Below are 15,571 nucleotides of genomic sequence, written 5' to 3'. Positions count from 1 at the left end.
CGAGTTACTCCAGCACTTTGTGTCTTTACGTGATAGTTGGAAGAGAAAACGTCACAACTCTATCCACACCCATCCCAACTTTCAGTTCATCGTGAGAGGTTTCAATCTCTCCCAAGCGACCATGGGAAACATGATTTCGGAAGGAGAGTGGGACAGCCCCTGAAAGTCCCTGATCCAGTGGGGGAGGATTTCTTGGTGCATGTTATCTGTGTGGGATCTGCCCCAGGTAAGAAAATGTTTAGCAGGCAGGAAATCTGTGGTCGTGGGTTATTTACTGGTTTAACATTAATGCACAACATCACATCTCAGGATAACTTGCACACATGTGTTTTATTTGCTTAAGCCTGACTGAGGAACCTGGACTTGAAGTTGCTCGATATGAAGAACTCCCCCTGACCATATAACCATATAACCATATAACAATTACAGCACGGAAACAGGCCATCTCGGCCCTACAAGTCCATGCCGAACAAATTTTTTTCCCCTTAGTCCCACCTGCCTGCACTCGTACCATAACCGCATTCCCTTCTCATTATGCCTACAATTTATTTTTAAATGATACCAATGAACCTGCCTCCACAGCGTGAGCTCATTCCACACGCTACCACTCTCTGAGTAAAGAAGTTCCCCCTCATATTACCCCTAAAGTCCCTTAATTCTGGAGTCATGCTTGTTTGAATCTTCCCTATTCTCAAGGGAAAAGCTTGACTCTGTCTATCCCTCTCATCATTTTAAAGGGTGGAGACCTAACTTATTCTCTCCCCCTGAAGTAACCCATGTAAAGCTGCTGCTCAATGGGCCGCATTCACATCGCAAGGCACAGCGTGGCACGCTTAGTGAGTGGAGTTGCGTGATAAAGAGAGGGGTGGAGAAAACATCTGAGGCTGGGACCTGATAGAATGAGATAACCAGGGGCTGCAGATGAGAGAACATGATAGGAAAGGAAGATGGAGGATGGGATCAAATAAGTGAACTGTGATGGACAGATGGGATCAGTGGGGATGAAGAGTACCCGATGAGTTGAGTGTGTTGATGATGAACAGATTGAGTCTCGGACGTTGACACAAAAAGCTGGAGTAACTCAGCGGGACAGGCAGCATCTTGGAGAGAAGGAATGGGTGATGTATCGGGTCGAGACCCTTCTTCAGACTGATGATCCTACACATTGCGTCCCCGGGTATCAGTGGGGAGGAAGAGAACCCGGTGGTTGAGTGTGTTGGTAATGAACAGATTGAGTCCCTGAGTATCTGCTTGTCCCTGCGACAATATTTAGCTCGCGTCTGCTTTTAGGGGATGTTGGTGCACAATAAAATAATTTTAATAAGTCACAGAGTTTTAACATCCCTTTTGCTGTCGTATAACAATTTATGCAGTTAAACATATTTAGTTTACACTGTTGGCAAAAGCCTGCTCTGTGTAATTCAGCTGACAAGTTTTCTACTTTAGAACAGCCACTATATCTCCACATGCTAGCTGTAATTTAACGCTGTATGAAGTCTTTCTTTCCCATTAGGATTATAAAGGATTCGTCAGAACTGATTACTTCTCACGTGTAAGACTCTCTCCAGTGGATTCAGGGGCTGCTGAGTCTTGAATGACACTGACAGGGAAAGATCTTAGTTTTATCAGTGCTCTTGTGATTTCATGGGGTTAGCAGTTGTATTATTAACGATCAACTGAATTCCCCCGAGGACACCGGAAAAAAAGATAGGAGAATTAAACCCAAAATAAATGCTCAAATCCAAACAAACTTCATGAAATTGTTCAATCAAAAGAAATGTAAAATTCTAAGAGACCTTGGACACAGTCTTGGTTAGTTTAGTAAAACTGTGCACATCTGACTGTATCAAGTCAGTAATTTAGCCTTGTAAGTTGAATATGAAAACTGAATGGGGTTCGCTTTTGAGGGATCCTGGTGCACATTAAAATAATTTAAATAAATCAACAAGTTTAACAGGTTTTTGCCGTTGCTTAACGGTTTATGTGGTTAAAGCAGATAACGTGGAGTTTCACCTCAGAAATTCATTGCCCTCCTGTTAAAATAATCTGAGGCAGTGAACTGGAAATGCAAATCCTGGATGGTGTGTGTGTGTGTGTGTGTGTGTGTGTGTGTGTGTGTGGTGTGTGTGTGTGTGTGTGTGTGTGTGTGTGTGTGTGTGTGTGTGTGTGTGTGTGTGTGTGTGTGTGTGTGTGTGTGTGATATTTATGTTTATATATATATATATGTTTAAAATATTGTATATTATATATATATCTCTCTGGAAATCTCTGTGCAAGGTAGTAGGCCAGTTCATTGGCTATATTTAAGAGGGATATATGGCCCTTATATATATATATAGATATATGGACACACACACATACTGAGTTGGATGATCAGCCCACATATTGAAAATGTGTGTGCGAATATCCTGCACCTATTCTATGTTTTATATTTATGTGCATATATATATACACATATATATGCATGTGCGTATTTATATGTGCGTGTGCACTTGTGTCCCCTGCTGTTAGCGCCTGGAGTCAGTGGCTCAAGCACCTTGTACATTACCAATATTCCCATTTGTCAATAAGGGTACCTTGCTCACAGGTCCCAGTTCCTACCAGAGTTAGCTTCTGCACAATGCAATGCCTCCCGCAACCACACTGCACTGCCTGAAAAGTAATTACTCTTGAAGTTGCCGAGGGCCCATTGTTGAAGTTTGATGATAAGATAAACAAGCAGAAGGCATGGAGCTGAGATATGCTCATAAGGCTAGGTGCTACAAGTTAGCTGTGGCATGCAGACAGCAGCTGTGGACACATCAGGGGGTCAGGCAGGTGGAGGAAGGGCCTGTTTTATTGCAGTGACAGCTGGGGAAAGGGCACAGAACTATCACAAGGGAGCCACCAGCACGTTGCAGTCCAATGCCTGTAATATATTGCAGATCAAGTAGAGAATCTGGAGCTTCCTTAGTGGAGCCAAGCCAGAAGACAGGCCAGCGAGGGTAAAGGTGGCTATTAAACATACAAATAAAATTCACAGCGCAAGACGTCTTTCAAGATCAATTATTGCTATTATTAACGACTACCTTTAGAAAGATGAGCAGGAATTTCTTTCGTCAGAGGGTGGTGAATCTGTGGAACTCATTGCTACAGACGGCTGTGGAGGCCATCAATGGATATTTTTGAAGGCTCAGATTGACAGATTCTTGATTAGTAAGGGTGTCAAGGGATACTGTGAGAACACATGACAATGGGAGTGAGAGGAAAAGATAGATCAGCCATGATTGAATGGCGGATTGGACTGGATCGGCTGAAAGGCTAAATTCTGCTCCTGTAACTTAAGAACTTATTTCCAGTGCAGAAACAGGCCATTCCATGCATTTGCTTTTGGCCTCTGTCACAGTCTCTGACTCAACCTTCTGCCACAAATATTTTTTGCACAGCGGCTCGTAATCTCGAGGATTAGCGTTCAATATCTGGGTCATAGAAACATAGAAACATAGAAAATAGGTGCAGGAGTAGGCCATTCAGCCCTTCAAGCCTGCACCGCCATTCAATATGATCATGGCTGATCATCCAACTCAGTATCCCGTACCTGCCTTCTCTCCATACCCCCTGATCCCTTTAGCCACAATATAGCCAATGAACTGGCCTCAACTACCTTCTGTGGCAGAGAATTCCACAGATTCATCACTCTCGGTATAAAAAATGATTTTCTCATCTCGGTCCTAAAAGACTTCCTCTAGTTCTGGGCTTCCCCAACATTGGGAATGATCTTCCTGTATCTAGCCTGTCCAACCCCTTAAGAATTTTGTAAGTTTCTATAAGATCCCCCCCCTCAATCTTCTAAATTCTAGTGAGTACAAGCCGAGTCTATCCAGTCTTTCTTCATATGAAAGTCCTGACATCCCAGGAATCAGTCTGGTGAACCTTCTCTGTACTCCCTCTATGGCAAGAATGCTTTTCCTCAGATTTGGAGACCAAAACTGTACACAATGCTCCAGGTGTGGTCTCACCAAGACCCTGTACAACTGCAGTAGAACCTCCCTGCTCCTATACTCAAATCCTTTTGCTATGAAGCTGGTTTCTCTTTACCATCCACCATGTCACTTCCAATGAAAGATCTCAAACCTGAACCATTGACTGTTTCTCCTCCCACAGATGTGGCCTGGACTGCTGAGTATTTGCAGCACTTTCTGTTTTTGTTTTAAATGATTCACCTTGGTTCTGAAACCATTAACATCCTTTTGTCCAGCTTTAAATTCTCAATTGACCCCAGTTTTCTTTTGACAGGGCAAACAGTGGGTGGTAAATCTGTGGAATTATTTGCCACAGAAGGCTGTGGAGGCCGTCAGCGGATATTTTTAAGGCAGAGATAGATAGTTTTTGATTTGTACAGGAGTCAAAGGTTATGGGAAGAAGGCAGGAGAATGGGGTTAGGAGAGAGAGAGAGATAGATCAGCCATGATTGAATGGGCGGAGTAGACTTGATGGGCCGAATGGCCTAATTCTTCTCCTATCCCAAATGACATGAGGAGGAGAGGATTCCAAGCTTTACCCTGAACGAGCTGCAGTTTTGGTGGCATTGGTATTGGTATATTATTATCATGTGCACTGAGAAACGGTGATTTGCTTACACGCCGACCAGTCAAATTATACTAAATACGAGTATATTTAAGCCACACACGTGTACAGCAGGTTATGCAAAAGAGCAAAATATCAGAGTGCGGAATATAATGTAAAGGTGTTAAGCATTACAGCTACAGAAAACGTGCAGATGAAAAAAAGTACATGGACAGCAATGAAGTACCCTGTAAGTTGAGGGGTCAGGACCACACCATTACTTATGGTTATGGCCTCTTGTTCTGGCTTTCCTCTCTACCTATCACTTTTAGAACTTCAGTCAGATTACCACTCATTCTCTTGCATGTGAGGAGCCTGGAAGGAACAGCCAGTTTCTTAATCTCTCCAGCAAAACACTTAAAAACTAATTGCCCCATAGTGTGAAGCAGAGAACTGAACACCAGACTCCAATGCTACTTAACGTGGGGGTAAATTCAAGTGTAACCCAACCTCCACTTCATGCTTGCCAATTCACTTAAGGTAAATGTGTTGTTTTTTAATCGAGCGCAGAAATTTCATTTTAAGCAAAACATCCTTTTCCAAATAGTGTTATCTGCTAATGTTGGAAAATGGTATCGACCAAAAGCAGAAAACAGGATATCTCCTTACATAAAATCTCACTAAAGTCAATAACTGCATAGAATGGAATGGCATCACCTTCTCCATTAAGCAGTTGGTCATCAAATTAAATTCCATGTGATGAGGGCACTTCACTATTCCAATGTACACAGGATTTTGATTCAACCGTTGAAACTAATGTAAATATTTTGGAGGAAATAATTTCATAAAATCAGGAACGGTTAAACAGGATGGGGCACATTGTGAGGAGAAGAGGTCCGTAGGCAATACATCTTGAATCTGAATATACAAGATATGATAAGTAAGTTTGCAGATGATCGGAAAAATTGGTGATGATGCAAATAGCAAAGAGTATTGGCTGACTCAGAGGCTACAGATCAGATGGAAAGTTGAGCGGCACATTGGTAAATGGAACTTAATCCTGATAAATGTGAGGTTTTGCACTTTGGGAGGTATAACAATGGTAGGATGTATACATAGTAAATGGTATGGGCTAGGGAATGTTGTTCCAACAGAGAGACCTTGGCATACAAACCATACATCCCCAAAAGTGAGAGCACAGGTGGATAAGATGGTGAAGAAGACATATGGGTTGCCTGGGTTTCAGCAACTAAGTTACAGAGAAAGGTTGAGCAAGTTAGGTCTTTATTCTTTGGTGCGCAGAAGGTTAAGGGGGGTCTTGATAGAGGTCTTTAAAATGATGAGAGGGATAGACAGAGTTGACATGGATAAGCTTTTCCCATTGAGAGTAGGGAAGATTCAAACAAGAGGACATGACTTGGGAATTAAGGGACAAAAGTTTAGGGGTAACATGAGGGGGAACTTCTTTACTCAGAGTGGAATGAACTTCCAGTGAAGTGGTGGAGGCAGGTTCGATTTTATCATTTAAAAATAAATTGGATAGGTATATGGATGGGAAAGGGATGGAGGGTTATGGGCTGAGTGCAGGTAGATGGGACTAGGGGAAAATAAGTGTTCGGCACGGACTTGTAGGGCCGAGATGGCCTGTTTCTGTGCTGTAATTGTTAAATGGTTATATGGGATATTTGCCTTAAGTGGCTGTGGCAAAGACTATACTGCTAGGACATCAAGTTACAGCTTTATAAAGCACTAGTTAGGCCAAACCTGGAATATTGCGTGCAGTTTTGCCCGCTGCACCAGCCCCTTGCTTTACTCATTCTATACCCATAGTAGCCGGTCATAGTGTGAACTCCATCATCGCCGATGACACCACTGTGGTTGGACGAATCACAGATGGGGACGAGTCAGAGTATAGTAGTGAGATCGACTGACTGACCAAATGGTGCCAGCACAATAACCTGGCTCTCAACATCAGTAAGACCAAGGAACTGATTGTGGACTTTAGTAGGGGAAGGATGAGGACCCACAATCCTGTTTATATCAACTTCAAATTCGTGGGCGTGCATATATCAGAAGATCTTTCCTGGACCCAGCATGCCAATGCAATTGTAAAGAAGGCACATCAGCGACTCTACTTCCTGAGAAGATTACGGAGATTCGACATGTCGAAGAGGATTCTCCCAAACTTCTACAGGTGCACGGTAGAGAACATTCTGACTGGTTGCATCGTGGCTTGGTTCGGCAACTTGAAAGTCCAGGAGCGAAAAAGACTACAAAAAGTTGTGACCACTGCCCAGTCCATCACCGGCTTTGACCTCCCCACTGTCGAAGGGATCTATCATAGTCGCTGCCTCAAAAAGGCAGCCAAAATCATCAAGGACCCACACCATCCTGGCCACAAACCTATCTCACCACTGCCATCAGGAAGAAGGTACAGGAGCCTGAAGACTGTTACGTCCAGGTTCAGGAACAGCTGCTTCCCCACAGCCATCAGGCTATTAAACACAACGAATAAGCTATGAGCTCTGAACTGCAAAAGACTATATTATTATTTGTTATTTGCACTGTATTTGTTATTTATTGAACTTTTTCTGTTTTTTCCTGTTATATACAATGTTTACATATTCACATATTATGTTGTGCTGCAGCAAGTCAAGTCACGTCAAGTCAAGTTTATTCGTCACATACACATACGAGATGTGCAGTGAAATGAAAAGTGGCAATGCTCGCGGACTTTGTGCAAAAAGACAAACAAACAAACAACCTACAAACAGAATGGAACAGAATCACATACTCTTTTACATATTAAATATTGTGGGCGGAAGGAAAAAGGGAAAACAGCAATTTAAAAAAAAAGCAGTAGAGTGGTTCAGTAAAGTTAGTCCCTGGTGATATAGGTGTTTACAGTCCTAATGGCCCCTGGGAAGAAGCTTCTTCTCAGCCTCTCCATTCTCACAGCATGGCAACGGAGGCGTTTGCCTGAACGTAGCAGGTGGAACAGTCCGTTGCAGGGGTGGAAGAGGTCTCCCATGATCTTATTGGCTCTGGAGTTGCATCTCCTGATGTATAGTTCCTGCAGAGGGGCGAGTGAAGTTCCCATAGTGCGTTCGGCCCAGGGGCAGAAAACCCTCCATGTTTTGAGAGGTGGGGGACATCCCCACCAAGTTTTTGTAATCCGGATTTTAAAATCCGGTTAAATCTCTGCTTTCCGTGAGACAGTGGGGGTAGGACTGAGGATACAATGCGGTGATTGGAGGAGGGAGATGTGGCACAGACCTGCGATTCATCCGCAGCCAGGATCCATCCCGGCCGGCGCTCCGGCGCTGTCCTGTCCCCACCCGAGTACCCCCCCTGCCCCGCCCCGCCCCCCCCGTGGGTGGCCAGAGAGATCGGCAGCAACGATCCTCCGCTATAGGATCTTTGGTCGGGTATCAGACAGCGCTGTCCTGCCAGGTGAGCCTACAGCCCTTCCTGGGCTTGCGGGAAATATGGCCAGCATGGAGAAGCAGCGCTAGTGTCCCGTCAGTCCAGACAGGGCTGTAGTTAACCCGGTGAGGCAGGCAGAGTTGAGCTGCATTTAGCGCTAGATTAAGCCTCCGAAGCCTTGCGCGCGTGTGTGTGTGTGTGTGTGTGTGTGTGTGTGTGTGTGTGTGTGTGTGTGTGTGTGTGTGTGTGTGTGTGTGTGTGTGTGTGTGTGTGTGTGTGTGTGTGTGTGTGTGTGTGTGTGTGTGTATATGCGTGTGCGCGCTAGGCCGCCAAAATATTGGGTCCCCCGTCCCCTCCATGTTTTGATAGCGAGTTCAGCTCTTGGTTCGGCCGAACGCACTACTCTCTGCAGAGCCTTCTTGTCCTGGGCAGAGCAATTCCCAAACCAGATTGTAATATTTCCAGACAAGATGTTTTCCACAGCCGCTGAGTAGAAGCACTGGAGGATTCTCAGAGACACTCTGAATTTCCTCAATTGCCTGAGGTGGTAAAGACGCTGCCTTGCCTTACTCACGAGTGCTGCGGCGTGTGATGTCCATGTCATATCCTCAGAGATGTGGACTCCCAGGTATTTAAAGCAGCTCACCCTATCCACAATATCCCCATTTATCCTCAATGGTGTGTACGTCCTCGGATGATGTGCCCTCCTAAAGTCCACGCTCAGCTCCTTAGTTTTATGTTCATGTTTGTTGTTCAAGAGGAGGAGTAAGAATTTCATTGTCCCGTCCGGGACAAATGACAATAAAAAACTCTTGACTTGACCCTTGACCCACAATCCTGTTTATATCAACGGGACGATGGTGGAGAGGGCCAAGAACTTCAAATTCCTGGGCGTGCATATTTCCGAAGATCTTTCCTGGTCCCAGCACTGATGATATTATAAAGAAAGCATATCAGAGCCTTTACTTCCTCTCGTGACTTGACTTGACTTGAACTTGTCTTTATAGCTACAACACAAAATTGTTCTCTCTGTTTACTTGGTGTTTTGCACTACCTGATGCACTCATGTATAGTATGACCGACTTGATGGGCACATAAAACAAATTTTAATGCCATTTCTCAGTACTCGTGACAATAATAAAGCTCCCTTTTCTTGAATGCAATTATTTTCCAGCAGAAATGCTGCAAATAGAGAAACATGTTACTGCCTGTTACTATCCTGCAGTTGGGATAAGAGAGGAAAAAAAAATCCCTGCAGCTGAGATACAAGCTAAAAAGCACAAAAAAGGAATGCAATCAGGCCCTTTATCAGTGACATCAAGAAGGAAGAGTGTAGTGATTGATCTGAAATAATGATGCCAGATCAGATATATCTACAAGCAGCTGCACAATGAAGCAACGACTCTCAATTCGCAAAGTTTTTCAGTGTATCTCTGTTCACGTGACATAATAACAAAGCAAACCAAAACGAATAAACCATCTTAAGTTGTTTTAGAAAATGAACTTAAAGCAGCTATAACCTAAATAACAAAAAGATGCAAGTTTCCAGCCAAAACATATGTAAGCCCAAGCCATGCTGGATTGTATTAATATTCCAGCTTTTAAGTTCCCTGTGCTAAGCTAATTGTAGCTAAATCATTTCAGGCCCTGTATCGCCCTGGAAATAGAGCAGTGTCCATTTTCTGCTTATCTTCTCACTTTTACAACTGCAATCCTTACTCAAAAGCTGTTCCCCTTTATTGCACAAGTACAGAAGATTAAGGAGTGGCCGAATCAAAGAGTTAATGCTGATGAGTGGAACTGATAGGGCAAACTGAAAGAAACTGCTTCCTCTGTTCCAGAGCAAGGAGGCATAAACTCAGACAGGGAGCCAGGCTGGGGTCAGGGGTGATGCTAGCAACTCATCCCCACTTAAAACACAGAATAAATCTGGAATTCTCACCCTCAAAAACGCTGCCGGACATAAGGTTCAAGTCAAAAATGTCAGCATTCTTAAAGGTTACAAAACCAAACTGGGTATTAGAAAGATCAGCCACATTTAAACTGAATGGATGGGATAGGCTTGAAGAACCGAATGGCCTCCTGTTCCACAGGTTCCCAGACAGAATGTTTTGGGTTTTTTTTTGTACAGAAGCATTGTGCTATAAATATGCAGGAAGTCAGACAAAAGAGTTGCAATGGCAAATATACTGATGGGAACTATAGATGCTTATTGTGTAGACCATGCTAGAAGCAAAGGTGTTTTATAAATACAGTAGAAGATCTTGTACAGACCACTCAAGCTCTAACTCAATTTTAAAAGTGGGATTAGTCTTTTCGAAACTTGTTTCTTTTCAATACTAAGAGTTCATATTGTAAATAACCAAAAAAGAACAACCCTAAAACCTAATCAGAAACTGTTAATTATTTTAACATTAATATCATTTATTTTAATAGCATTTTGTTTTAGGAATGTGGCTTTCAAGGTGTTGATATTATGCTTTGATCACATTTGTCACCGAATGTAAAATAACATGCTAAATAGACAGTAGACAATAGGTGCAGAAGTAGGCCATTCGGCCCTTCGAGCCAGCATCGACATTCAATGTGATCTTGGCTGATCTGCCACAATCAGTATCCCGTTCCTGCGTTCTCCCCATATCCCCTGACTCTGCTATCTTTAAATGCTCTATCTAACTTTCTTTTGAAAGCATTCAGAGAACCGGCTTCCACCGCCTTCTGAGGCGGAGAATTCCACAGACTCACAACTCAGTGAGAAAAAGTTTTTCCTCGTCTCCGTTCTAAATGGCTTACCCCTACAGGGCCTGTCCCACTGCGGCGACCTAATAGGCGAGTTTAGAAGAGTTTGCCCTCGACTCATACTCGCTGCATGGTCGACACAAGGTCCTAGGAGGTCTTTGTAACTCTCCTTCACGTTTGAGAGTAGTCCCCGCGTACTCGAGGCCTCAGCTAGGTCGCGGCGTATTTTTCAACATGATGAAAAATGCCCACGAGTAAAAAAAAGGTCGGCATGCAAAAAATTGATATTTTTTTACTCGTAGCTGTAGTCGACATGTTAGTCGTACATAATCAAAGGTAATGGAGTGTAGTCGCAGGTAAAGCTCGTTGAGAAAAAAAGGGTTCCCGATCCTTACTGTCCCATACTTCCATTTGCAGACATGCAAGGACTCGATAGGGACAATAGGGAGTGGTTGGGTTTAGGACATTTTTGGACAGGACAATGAGGGGGTGAACTTATAGAGGAGTATGGAATGTGTAAACGTTCTTTGCCCAGAGTACTATCCACAACCAACAGGTTTTAAGAAACATTTTAGGGACTGAGGGGTAACATTTTTGGATAGGATAGATGTATGGAATGAAGTGGTTGAGGGGTACTATCGCAAACACATGGATAGGGATTTAGAGGGGACTAGTGTAGATGTGGGACATGTTGAGGTCATGTTGGTCAGTGTGCTTAGGTTGGGCCGAAGGGCCTGTTTCCACGCTGCATAACACTATGTGTGCACTGACCTCTGCATCTGAGTGCACAATCCAGCATCTTTAAATTACCCAATTTCTCTCAAAAAAAGGAAGTTAACAAAACCAAACATAAAGTTTCATTCCCGGAGGCTGCGCCACACAATGTTATCTTGCTATTTTATGTTTCTGACAAAATCCTTTTTAAGAAGCATATGTTTGTCTTGGCAACAGCTGAAATCAAATCCTAGCCGAATCTAACAATAAACGATTTCATGGAAGTTTTACAAAGAAATGTCATTTCTATAATACCTTTCACTTTTAGCATGTCCCAAAGCATTTAATGGTCAGTGAAGCATGTTTGTAGTGCGGGCACCAACATAATGCATAGTGGCCACTGCAAGTTCCACAGACAGCATTGAGATAATCCAATCAGATAATACTATACATAAATACAATCAATCCAAATTTACAATGGCTTGCAAAAGTTTTCATACCCCATGAACTTTTCCACATTTTGTTACGTTACAACCACAAACGTAAATGTATTTTATTGGGATTTTATGTGATAGACCAACACAAAGTGGCGCATAATTGTGAAGTGGAAGGAAAATGATACATGGTTTTCAAATTTTTTTACAAATAAAAAACTGAAAAGTGTGGCGTGCAAAAGTATTCAGCCCCCTTTACTCTGATACCGCTAAATAAAATCCAGTGCAACCAATTGCCTTCAGAAGTCACCTAATTAGTAAATAGAGTCCACTTGTGTGTAATCTAATCTCAGTATAAATACAGCTGTTCTGTGAAGGCCTCAGAGGTTTGTTAGAGAACATTAGTGAACAAACAGCATCATGAAGCCCAAGGAACACACCAGACAGGTCAGGGATAAAGTTGCGGAGAAGTTTAAAGCGGGGTTAGGTTATAAAAAAAGATCCCAAGCTTTGAACATCTCACGGAGTACTGTTCAATCCATCATCTGAAAATGGAAAGAGTCTGGCACATTTTCAGTTTTTTATTTGTAAAAAAATTTGAAAACCATGTATCATTTTCCTTCCACTTCACAATTATGCGCCACTTTATGTTGGTCTATCACATAAAATCCCAATAAAATACATTTACGTTTGTGGTTGTAACGTGACAAAATGTGGAAAAGTTCAAGGGGTATGAATACTTTTGTAAGCCACTGTAAATGCAATAGGTAGGGCAACGAGGAAGAAACAGAGTGCTTAATATAGTTCTCAGCATTGTAGTGCACCAGATACATAAACAAATCCAATGTCCACAACAGAATAAAGGCGAATCATTCATACTCTAGCTTATAGTAGGACCATTCAGAACCCTAAATAACAGGCGGGAATAAGCTAGTCAAGGGGCAAATATTCCCCAGAACCCACCAAAATCCTCCCGCTTTTCCTCCGATAACGTCAAGGTATTTTCTCAGCGCTGTGCAAGCCACACTCCCTCAGCGTAGTGTCTCACCACTGAGGTGTTCTTCTTCATAACACCGTGCTCCCTCAGTACTGCCCCTCCCACAGCTGCTCTCCCTCAGTATTGCCCCTCCCACAATGAGGCGCTAACTCACTGCTGCCCCTCCCACAGTGCTGCTCTCCTTCAGTGCTGCCCTTCCCATAGCACAGTGTCCCTCAATCCTGAAATCAACTTAGATTTTTGTGCTCAACTCTGAGTGGGATTTGAACGCACAGACCTCTGAGAAACACCAAAAGTAATGGACTATCTCTGACGGTCTGAATTTGTTCTTAAAAGACAATTGCAAAGATAGCAAAGATTTGCATGGATTTCGGCCGATCAAATGCTTATTGTGTTCTCACCAAGACAGTCTTTGTTGCTATGAGATTCTCTACCCTCATATTGAGTTTATTTGAGGTGAGGCAAAGCAGAAATTCCCCAAATGTAAGGCTCCAGCACTATCACCGAACACATTTAACTAATTATTTCCTTTTTAAAATATACAAGTTCCCTCCCAATACTTAGTTTAAATCCCCAGTGATCACTTGGCTCGGAGAGCAGGAAATTACCCTGCTGTCAAACCCCTTTGTAGAAACGTACATCTCAGGAGGTTCCCATTCGTTCCATCGGCCCACTGCCAGCTCTTTGAATTAGTCCCACTCCCCCACCCTTTCCCCCCAATCCTGAAAATCGTCCCTTCTCCAGAATGTATCCAATTCCCTTCGAAAATCGGAACCGAATCTGCTTCCACTGCCCCTTTAGGCATTTTGTTCCAAGGCAGGGTATAACTTCCAATCCCCAGCCTGGCTCTTCCATCGACCAGCACTCCCGCTTGTGGAAGAAGTTTCTCTTCCACTCAATCAGGCTCTCATCAGATGGTTTTACTTATTAAATGGTATTGCTACAGATCTAATTTTGTCCAGCGGCATTCGCTAAACGACAAAGACGTGCCACTTCTGTGCTACTACCGTAGCTGTTATGAACACGTCTATAACAATTTAAACTGGGCAGAAAACTGCACCAAAGAACTCCAGAAATCATGAAACAGTAACTAGTTGATCCTTGGGTAAACTACTACCGCTGGAACCCTGAGGTATCATTCCATTGTGTCTCTCTCATAGCTGCTTGTGTTTCTTTAGGAAGTAAGTGGATTTGATTTGTATTCCATCAGAGTGAATTTGCTGTCACTATAAATTTGTTAGCCAATGCCTTGCAGCTATTTACTTAAAACTAAATGAAACCATCTGAGATTCAGAGTAGAATTGAAAGACTGGGGATAGTGTGTTGGAAAATTGCTCATCTCCAACTAGGTTGAGAGGAAAGACTCCAGCTCCCCTCTGGGTTAGGGTCCAGATTAAATCCACCTCTGGACAGGGCAGCACAACTTGGAACGAAGCATATAATCTGTAGCCTGAATGTGAAGCTGAAACCAGTACATTTCTTAACAGGAATCGAATAAATATCTCCAGGGAAAAGAGACACAAACCTATAGAGGTGTAGGAAACCTGCAGGAAAAATGTTCCCATATAACCATATAACAATTACAGCACGGAAACAGGCCATCTCGGCCCTACAAGTCCGTGCCGAACAATTTTTTTTCCCCTTAGTCCCACCTGCCTGCACTCATACCATAACCCTCCATTCCCTTCTCATCCATATGCCTATCCAATTTATTTTTAAATGATACTAATGAACCTGCCTCCACCACTTCCACTGGGAGCTCATTCCACACCGCCACCACTCTCTGCGTAAAGAAGTTCCCCCTCATATTACCCCTAAACTTCTGTCCCTTAATTCTGAAGTCATGTCCTCTTGTTTGAATCTTCCCTATTCTCAAAGGGAAAAGCTTGTCCACATCAACTCTGTCTATCCCTCTCATCATTTTAAAGACCTCTATCAGGTCCCCCCTTAACCTTCTGCGCTCCAAATGTTGGGTGTGTCCAGAACCAGGGGCCACAGTCTTAGAATAAAGGGGAGGTCATTTAAGACTGAGGTGAGAAAAAACTTTTTCACCCAGAGAGTTGTGAATCTATGGAATTCCCTGCCTCAGAGGGCAGTGGAGGCCAAATCACTGGATGGATTTAAGAGAGTTAGTTAGAGCTCTTGGGGCTGGTGGAGTCAAGGGATATGGGGAGAAGGCAGGCACGGGTTATTGATAGGGGACGATCAGCCATGATCACAATGAATGGCGGTGCTGGCTCGAAGGACCGAATGGCCTCCTCTTGCACCCATTTTCTATGTTTCTATGAGTGTGACAAGTGGGACCAAGGGGGCCGGTACTTTCAAAGAGTCAACACAGACATAAGGGGACTAAATAGCCTATGGTTGTGTTACAGCAGAAGCCATTCAAACCACTGTCTTGTGCCAGTATTTGTGCTTCCTGTGTGCCTTCTCTCAATCCTCTCCATCCAATAATGAAAATATACTTCTCCATCTTTTCCCCTCAATTGTTTATTCAGCTCCCTTTCACACGCTCCTTTCCGATTTGCCAGGTTCCACATTTTCTCACGGCATTACCAGGTTCCACATTCTCATGATTCTCTGAGACATTTCCCTGAGTTTCTGATTGGTATATCAGAGAGTCTCAGGCATTCTATAGCTCCTTAGTTTTGATGGAAATCGCTTTCTCTACGTCTACACGAGCAGATCCGCTCACAAAGTCCTCTGGGGCTCTATT

General features: G+C 43.3%; 1 protein-coding gene across 5 annotated transcripts in view; it reads right to left on the bottom strand.

Annotated features, from left to right (window-relative positions):
- Positions 1-15,571, bottom strand: part of col14a1a (collagen, type XIV, alpha 1a) — a 204,801-nt gene that overhangs the window by 138,913 nt on the left and 50,317 nt on the right. The gene's annotated exons all lie outside the window — the stretch shown is intronic.

This window comes from Leucoraja erinacea, chromosome 4, assembly GCF_028641065.1.
Source record: "Leucoraja erinacea ecotype New England chromosome 4, Leri_hhj_1, whole genome shotgun sequence".
Taxonomy (NCBI): domain Eukaryota; kingdom Metazoa; phylum Chordata; class Chondrichthyes; order Rajiformes; family Rajidae; genus Leucoraja; species Leucoraja erinaceus.
Note: the sequence above shows the minus strand (reverse complement) of the source record. Positions and strands in the feature narration are given on the sequence as shown.